Here is a 10,101-nt window from a genome sequence, read left to right as displayed (position 1 = left end):
TTTAAGAATCAAATTTCCTACTCGTATGATAATTTGAAAAAATTATCAGCAACTGAAAAAATTTAATTACTTAACATTTGGTATTAAAAATAATCAGAAAGAAATTTATAAAAAAAAAAATAAAATTCACAATAATTTGCAATTAAGCATCAAAAATAAAGATTTGGCAAAATTTTGATAAACATAAAAAAGAACTAACGATCCTAAATTACAACGCCGGTTTACGTCCTTGATATATTTACGTTAAACGTTAATAATCATCTAATAATAAATAATGTTGTTTAGCTTATATATATACATATAATACATCAAAAATAAGTGTTTTGAGAAATAAAATAAAAATTTTGTTTACAATACAATTGTTTCTATTTTTGTTTGTTTGTGTGTCTCAAAATGAATGAAGCTAATAAAGTTCCACCAAAAATACAATTTCATATGTTATTGTAAGCCTTTTGTTTTTGATGATGATTTTGGAGACTCACTTTCATCAAATTCTCTTTATATTCACGCAAAGCATACAAAGTTCATCATCTCTTATCACGATTTGTTCCTAAAATGGTTTAAGATTTTGGTGTTTTAAAAGATAGTTATAAAAAAAATTCTCTGATAACGACGAATTTAACTTTACTACTACCGTGGGATCCTTTCTTTAAGTGGCCATCGCTGATTCCTATAAATTTATATTTTGATGAAGATGCGGATTATTTTTACTTCGTATGTTATTATGCTTTCTGTTAACTTGTTCCAATATTTTAAAGAATAAAACAGTACGTTCATTATTTTCACCAAATAAACTGTTACCGTAAGTGAAATTTCCAAACATTGTACGAAATTCTTCACAGTTAAAAATATCCTCACCGAAGATATTACAAATGTTGTTTTTAACTATTAAAATAGGGTTCCCTAATTGGAACTCGTAAATAAGGCAGTGATAATAAAAAGTTTTATTCGCCATTTTATTGTAAGAAAATTTTGAAAATTTTTAACGATAAACCAACAATTTTCCACTCGCAAAACTTTGTATTTAATAAATTTTGCTAATAGTTCATTATTTTTTTTTTATATAAAATGTTCTCAGGTTTTATTGTTTAAATAATCACGGATAAACTGAACGAATGCTTGATACAAAAAGCGGCAATAATTATTATTAAACACTTTTTTTTCTATTTTTGAACGGTTACAAGATACGTTGTTACTGCGAAAGGTAAGCAAACTGTAACGATCGGTTTTACTTTGTCAAACGATTTTATACCAATAGTTAATAGAGGTCGTACTTATTTGAAAACATTCGTTAGGGTAAGAAATAGAACAATAACGTGAAGAAGAAGAAGAAGAAGAAAAGAAATGAGAGAAAAAAAAATAGATAGATATCATTCGTGGATAATACAGATCTCGATAAACTTATTTTCTCAAATATTGGTGGAGTACTTAATAGTCTTATAATAAAGTAGAAATCTAATTAAATGACCGTCGATATAGTTTAAATCATCATGTACTTGCTAATATTATTATTACCAAAAGATAATCAAACATAAATCAAATAAAGTTGTAGTTCTGAAATAGATATTTTCAATAATTAAAGTTATTAATAAATATTTGATCATTAAACATTTCAAAAATCTTTGGTACATATCTCTAAAAATATTTGAATTTATATATTTATTATTGAATTTTAAATACTTATATTTAATTTTTAATGTATAAGCATGTGTGTGTGCCTTCAGAAATGCATTTATTTGAAATAATAGTCATTATAAGGAGCTCAAGTAAAAGGAAATCAAAACAAGTAGATGACATATCCAATGATGATCACCTGTAACAAAAAGAAAACTATATTAATCATACAATCAAGTGATACAATAGCCTGACATATAAATCGTCCAATTAGCAGATGCACTTTCAATTGAATTCTCTATTTACTTGTATCAAATCTCTAATTACCGTTGTTGCAATCAAATTAAATTTAAACGCGTGATTTTACATTTACATAAAATAAATAAAAATAAAGAAATAGGAAAAGTAAAAATACTAAGTTACTAAAAAAAATAATATCTATTAATTATTATGAAAGTCTTTTAAACTGCATTATATATGGAGAAAAAAAATTGCAAATTTAATAAAATACGATCACAGTAAAAAATTTTAAAGACGAAAGAAGAAAAGAGAAATTACTGTAATATTTACCGAACGTTATTTAGGCTTTAAAATTTAATAATACGAAAATTTTCATATTTTTGACTCTAACTAAACACATATGCATCTTTTTTGACGATGTAGATACGAATTTGGTGTCCCAAGGAGATGGAATGGTCCATCATCTCCAATTACAACTACAAATTAATGACGAGCAAGAATGTAATATAATAAAATATAAAATATGACTAAAGAGCTATTTTCGAAAAGTTCGAACTATTTGTTGAACCTTTGAAAATAACTGAATAGTCTATGTAGTTGCCCTCTTCAGCCACATTTAAGTGGGGGCCTCTTCGGCATTAGCCTCTTCGGCATTTAGCCTCTTCTTTCTTCATGCCCTGAAAACTGCATTGGACATTTTCAACGTGCAAGAAAGATAAGATATCTCATATCTTTCTTTGCAAATTAACTTTTATTTCGTTTATGATTCTAATATGGAATTATGAAAAAATTAATTTATATTTAATGTTAATTATATTCAAGCTCGTATAACCATGGATGAACTTAGAGTTCATTGCATAATATTACACGAGCACATTTAATCTAACGTCCAAGCAGATAATTTCCCTCGATGACCTAATAACACGTCGCACTTTTAATATCAAATAACAAAATTCAATTGAAATTAAATAATGCAACAAATGTAATGCATTTTCTTGCAATATTTTCATTTCATTCATTTGTTATATTGAACTATATCAAATATTTTTCATTATAGAGAAAATCGCTATTGTGCGAAGTGCTAATCACATAATACTTAAAACTAAGTATCAAATTCATCAAAGTATTTGCGAATTTGTTCGACTCTATCTCGTTCGAGATAGAATCGAAATAGAAATGAATCTTTGAAATTGTTGCAAATCCCTTGAATCATGATACATAATGAAGATTACAGAACAGTCACAAAATAAATTTACAAAGCAAGCATATAGAATAAATAAAAAAAAATTTTTGTAACAGTTCTGTATAAACCAGGCGGCAAATTTCCACTCCGGAGTGGAAGCGAACCTCGTGCCTTTCCTGGATCCTACCTACTTAAAATTAAAGTTTTCACATTCGCTCAAAGAAGTATGCTACCTGCCTGCCAATTACCCGTATTTAAAAAGAGCAAATACACATACGTACCCACCCACCCACTCCACGATTCTCTCACATACCACCAGGGTGCAAAAGCCTAAACTAGAGAGCATGCCCCGGGGCACCTCCGACACCCTAGTTCAAACGCGTTTTCTAAACTTATGGGAGTACGTACCAATGCTGTAATCGTCTGCCAAGGCTAGTGATTATTGCATAAAAAACTACAGCAAAAATACAAGTATACACTAGTATATTGCATACTAGTTATACGAGTATATCAAAGTTTCCACAAATAAATGCGGTAACTCTACTATGCAAAACGATTGTTAAAAAAAAAAAGTTCGTATCGTACACGTGACTCTACAAGTTATTTTTATTCAATAACTTAAAAAAATAATTAGCGCGGTATTACGTGTCGCGAAACGATGTACAATGCACACACCTAAACGCACACACAGGTGCAACGTACACCGTGCAATCACTAGCACAATGACAGCCGCCAATAGGGGAAAAACTTAAAACTAAACCTATACTAACTGTTTCTCACCTATACGAGTAGCACCTGGGCACAGGCATAGATGAGAACGCAGAAAGTATAGGGGGGAGAAACGGGAGATTAGTATATTAGAAGCTGAAAATCCTGATCTAAAAAATATGATTAAAAACACATATACATAAGACATAAATACATTTTTATAGAAATTTATCTAAGCGGCTAAGGACTCTACAATTTATTTGATAAATATTAACTTTTAATATCTTTCAATATCTTTTAATATATTTAATATATTTAAAAACCTCGGACGACTCCTTTCATTAAGTTGGCTGTTCTAATAAAAGAACTGGGCTTTGAGCCACCACTTAACTGCTAGAATCTATCCGTCGCGAATGAGTTTGTCTTCTTGCTCATTTATTTATATCGAAGTATCGATATATCAATTAATCGCGATTAGATAAACTAAGTACGAAGCAATGCATGTAAGACATTTATTACATGCTTTTGGACGAAAACGAGTAAATAATGCTCGATTTCACACTACTAACCACGAACAAAACACGTAATAAAAAAGAAAGTGCATTTATTAATTGCATTATTAATTAAATGAATTTAACCGGTGAGACAAGAAAACCTATCCTGAACTAATATAAAATACAATACAATATACAATATAATATACAATTTTCATGAGTAACTCCTAGAAAGGAATTACTCATGTGCTCGTCACTAATTTATTTAAATAATTACAACCAGTAACTCGTGCCGATTAGGACCTTTCATCCTCGACATGATTGAGCACCGGAGGGACTTTAAATTTTAACTCACGGCATAAGAAGTTCTACGATGGCTCCAAAACACTCCTACTTCGCAGCAAGTATTGTAGAATGCGAGTATCGAAGATCCATCGAAGATCCATCGAAGATCCATCGAAGATCCATCGAAGATCCATCGAAGATCCATCGAAGATCCATCGAAGAATTCATTCCACATCTTTGATAAGGTAGAAAGTCCGTCGTCATATCTGTAAAATAAAATAGAACAAAACGATAAGTTATCTGCAATATAATCCAAAATCATATAAAATAAAATCGAATAAAATGTAAATAAAAATAGATACTTACAATGCATTCCAATGGGATGAAATTCAATTGCACCATGGCGATGCACCTCGCGTGAATCTAAAAACGCGGTATAAACGAAAATAAGAAACTATAGATGAGTTTCTTATCGCGAAACCGAAATTTTATTATACGACGAACAACACTGATTCTAATTCGCGTTTGATTTTAATTTGTTTTACGCCCGATCACTGATTCTACACAACTAATTCAAAGACTGCTTTGCACACAGTCAATGCAAGTAGAAAAATCTTCATTGATGCACTGATTCTAATACGCGAACAGTCTGTGCGACTGTTTAAAGATAAAAATACAACTTTACTCGAACAAACTCTAATGCAATTACTGCATTGGTCGCAGTTAATTTAATATATAAATTTCAAAAATAGTTCGCGAACGCGACGGAATTGAAATGAAAACGAACGAACGTGCTTCTAATCCGTGATTTTAATTATATTTAACGATACAACACTCCCGTATATTGCTTCGCGCACGATAGCAATGCACGAACACTTGCAACACTTCACAAACACAATTCACAAACACTTCCAACACTGATATATTCCCATGATGATCTGAAACAGAAATAAAAACAAAATTATAAATATCATTGTTGTAAGTAAAAAAATTATTATAATTATTGAGAAAGTGTTTAAAATAAAAATTGACTTACGTTTATTCTTCATTGATGAATGCACGATGGGTATCCTACCCTTAGGATGACGATGAGCACACGTTTAAACCGAATAAAAGAAACTTACGGAGTTTCTTAACCGAGCAAACGAAACTTTAACATGCGACGATCAACACTGACTTTACTTTCCGATTCTTTTGTATTTTATTTTTACGATGCAACACACGAGTACCTCATTGCCTACGCGCTCGATTGCAATGATGTTCTGAAACAGAAAAAGAAAAAGAACAATTAATATCATCGTTATAATAAAAACCATTAAAGTTATCATAGAAACGTTTAATAGGAAATATACTTACTTTTAGTCTTCATTGATGACTGCAGGATGGGTATCCTACCCTTAGGATGACGATGAATAAAATAAAATTAAATAAAACTCTGAAAAGCTGAAACATACTAAAAAGATTATAGAACAATATATCCTGTGAATCATTCCTGAAGGCATTGCACACTTTTAAAGATATTTTATCATAAAGAATCAATATAAATTCAAGCAATATTAATTGCCTTTATCTCACTACTTGTATAAAATTACATATAAAGTATTTAATATCAGTAAAAATTGTTAATAAAAATCGATAACGTTATATATATATAATAGTTTAATACGTCACGTCGTTAGATCTTATTGTTAGCTCGTTGAAGGACTGATCTGGAATGAACACGTAATCGCGTCCTTCATGTCGAACGTTCGGCTGTCTTCGTTTTGTTTTCGGCTGTCTTCGTTTCTTCTGTTCTCACTTCGAGAAATTCCTGGAATATACGTACACATTCGTTATTGCCCGTAGATAGAATATTTTGTTTTCTTATTTTCTCTCTCTCTCTCTCACTCTCGTTCTCACTCTTTGTATACATTTCTGTATGGTTTAAAAAAAAGAATAACGCTTACCTCGATGAATATGAAGATAAAAAAGAGTAAACACAATTGTTAGACTGAGTATATGTATTCCTGCTGGACTCTCCTAATGCTCGGTACCTAAAAAAGGAAAAAAAAGATTACATTAGTATAACATAAAGAAAATCAAATATATGAGTGTATGTGTACGAGCTACCTATACTTATGAATATGCTGTATGTGTGTGTATGTTACAGGAATCGAATTTAATACGAAATACGATCTTTGAATACATAATTATGAAAAATAATTAATTAGAGCATCATTAGAGATGGTAGTAAGTATCGATACCATGAAAAAAGCTGGAAATTAGAAGAAATATTGTTAAGTAACATTGGTGAGATTTGGCGGGATATCGAGATATATCGATGTTATATTCTCACAAATTTCTTACGAACTTTTTAATATTTCGTTTTGAAAACATTCACGTATGAAAATCTTATGTGTAACTATCGTTTGATATGTAATAGAAAGGTGTAAAATACTTTTCAATTACCTGAATTAAACGAGATGACGCAGTACGCTGGAACATATACAGCTGACAGAAAATGGCGTTTCCTCTACCTTTCCCCTGCGCCCCTTCCGTTGCCACTGCGTTGCCTCTGCTGCGCATCTGCTGCGCGCGGTAGTATGCGCGGTAGTCCACTTTCAAAAAAAGTAGCGAAATCGACATTATCGTAATCTTTCGATTATATCATTTGGAAGTCATTTGCTAGAAGAATCTATTAGTATATAGGAAGATTATTTACGTTAGAAAATATTTTTTAATTACCTGAGATTAACGGGACGACGTAGCATCCGTCCGATCTCCAGCACCGACGCCGCGAAAAGAAAGAGGAATGATCAGCAAAGAGCCCTGATTGGCTGATAATTATTGCAAAAGAAAAAGATGACCAATCAGAAATTCCCAATTACCATATAGAAATGTATTTTACGCACACGTACGTAACTCGCCTTTCTTCATGACCACTCTAGTCAAGCTTGATATGATAATTTATTTATTAAATAAATAAAAAATTTATTCTATTTTTCTATTTAAGGTACACGTATCTTGTTAATATTTAAAAAATAACGAAAAGAATAAAGACAATATGCACTATAATCCTTATCACACAGAACAGAAAAACATACATAATTTATTTATTACAATAATTAAATATCAATTTTATGAATTATTATAATTATTTAATTATTAATCCAATTAATAATTATTCTTATCTAATTTATTTTTCTATTAGGTGTATACGTTCCTTGTTAATATTCAAAAAATAACGAGTAAAATAAAGAGGTTATACACTAAAAACCGCACAGAAAAACGCAGTTGTATAGAAAAGAAACCTCGTTGCAGATATTTTAAAAACAATTGACATACAGCATTGTAGCCATCCTTCAAGAATTAAAATAACAAGAGTTTTTCCATATCAAAACAGAGTATGGGAATTTATACTTTCATCGTTGGCATGAGAGATGTCAATTGTTTTGTTTCAATTTATTTTAATTCTTAAGGATGGCGATATGCTTTATGTCATTTGTTTTCAAGATTTCTATAACGTGGTTTCATATCTATACGATTGTGTTTTCAGTGCAATGTGATAAAGTTTTTAGTGTATATTGTCTTTATTCTACACACTATTTTGTGAATATCAACAAGGAACGTGTTACACATAATAAACGCTTATATATTTAATTTTCTTTATATTATACCAATGCTAAATTACTTTATATTTTTTTTTAGGTTTCCAAACATTGGTTGAATACAGCATGAATACATATACTCATTGTCGGTCTAATTGTGTTTACTTTCTATCTAAATAATAATAGTGTTTACTTTTTTATATTGATATCAGTTCTGGTAAGTTATCTCTTTTCTTTTATAACATAAAGAAGAGTAATATAAAAAGTATGAGAAGGGGAAAGAGAGAGAAAATGACATCTTGTACAAATATCATAAAATACATTATAGATTCCTTCAGTTTGCTTGATACTTTACTAATATAATCTTATGGTTTTCAGATTTGCAAGAATTTTAGGATTTGGAAAAGCACAGCATCTATTAGGCTTTCTCATCGTTTTGTGTATCAAGTACATACATAAAAGAAGAGTTTACAGGATTTTAAAATGAATCCTGGCAATTTTTTTGGTATTTAAATGAGCAAACACCTCAGCTTCCTTCTATCATAATGGTAAACTTTAATAATTCACATTTTCCATTAGTATATTGTTTATTAATTGTTTGAATAGATTGGTTGTATAAATGTTTAGAGAAATATAATCTCATTTTTCATTTCCATATACGTGTATATTACGTATACATTAACAATTATTTTAATGCACTAATGCACTTTTCTTATATTGCAGCTAAATTTTACCCTCGAAGTCCTCAGTGCGCAGGAGCATTAAAATAATTACATGAAATAGATAAAAATACAAAAATCATAACGTTATAATCTTAAATTTATCGATTAGATGGATTATTCACTTTATAGACATGCGCAACGTTAGGAAAGTCAGATAAACAACGTTTAATAAAAGTACTTTCATAGAGGACAAGAGCTCATTTCAACGGTGGATTTCGAAGGGAACGATACATAGATCGTATATTCCTAGCTTTTAGACAACAATAGACATTCCTATCGATTATTTAACAATTTTTTAAATATTCTGATACACTCTACTTATATTTCAGATTGTTAAAACACATATGTACTGGTTTAAACATTACATACTTATTAACATACTTTGAATATAAAATAATTTTAATGTGATATTTTTCTGGATGAAAATTTTATTATCCAAAGTTATCATTGCACAGGGATGTTAAAACAAATGTATATTAGTTTAAACAATTACATAAAAAATTGAAGGAATGTTTAAATCAGAACGTTGCAATGTGATTAAGTTTTTAGTGTATTGTCTTTATCTTACTCGTTATTTTTTGAATATTAACAAGGAACGTATACACCTAATAGAAAAATAAATTAGATAAGAATAATTATTAATTGGTATAATAATTAAATAATTATAATAATTCATAAAATTGATATTTAATTATTGTAATAAATAAATTATGTATGTTCTTCTGTTCTGTGTGATAAGGATTATAGTGCATATTGTCTTTATTCTTTTCGTTATTTTTTAAATATTAACAAGATACGTGTACCTTAAATAGAAAAATAGAATAAATTTTTTATTTATTTAATAAATAAATTATCATATCAAGCTTGACTAGAGTGGTCATGAAGAAAGGCGAGTTACGTACGTGTGCGTAAAATACATTTCTATATGGTAATTGGGAATTTCTGATTGGTCATCTTTTTCTTTTGCAATAATTATCAGCCAATCAGGGCTCTTTGCTGATCATTCCTCTTTCTTTTCGCGGCGTCGGTGCTGGAGATCGGACGGATGCTACGTCGTCCCGTTAATCTCAGGTAATTAAAAAATATTTTCTAACGTAAAATAATCTTCCTATATACTAATAGATTCTTCTAGCAAATGACTTCCAAATGATATAATCGAAAGATTACGATAATGTCGATTTCGCTACTTTTTTTGAAAGTGGACTACCGCGCATACTACCGCGCGCAGCAGATGCGCAGCAGAGGCAACGCAGTGGCAACGGCAAGGG

Source organism: Polistes fuscatus, unplaced genomic scaffold, assembly GCF_010416935.1.
Source record: "Polistes fuscatus isolate 324 unplaced genomic scaffold, CU_Pfus_HIC Scaffold13, whole genome shotgun sequence".
NCBI lineage: Eukaryota > Metazoa > Arthropoda > Insecta > Hymenoptera > Vespidae > Polistes > Polistes fuscatus.
This window is presented reverse-complemented; position numbering follows the sequence as displayed.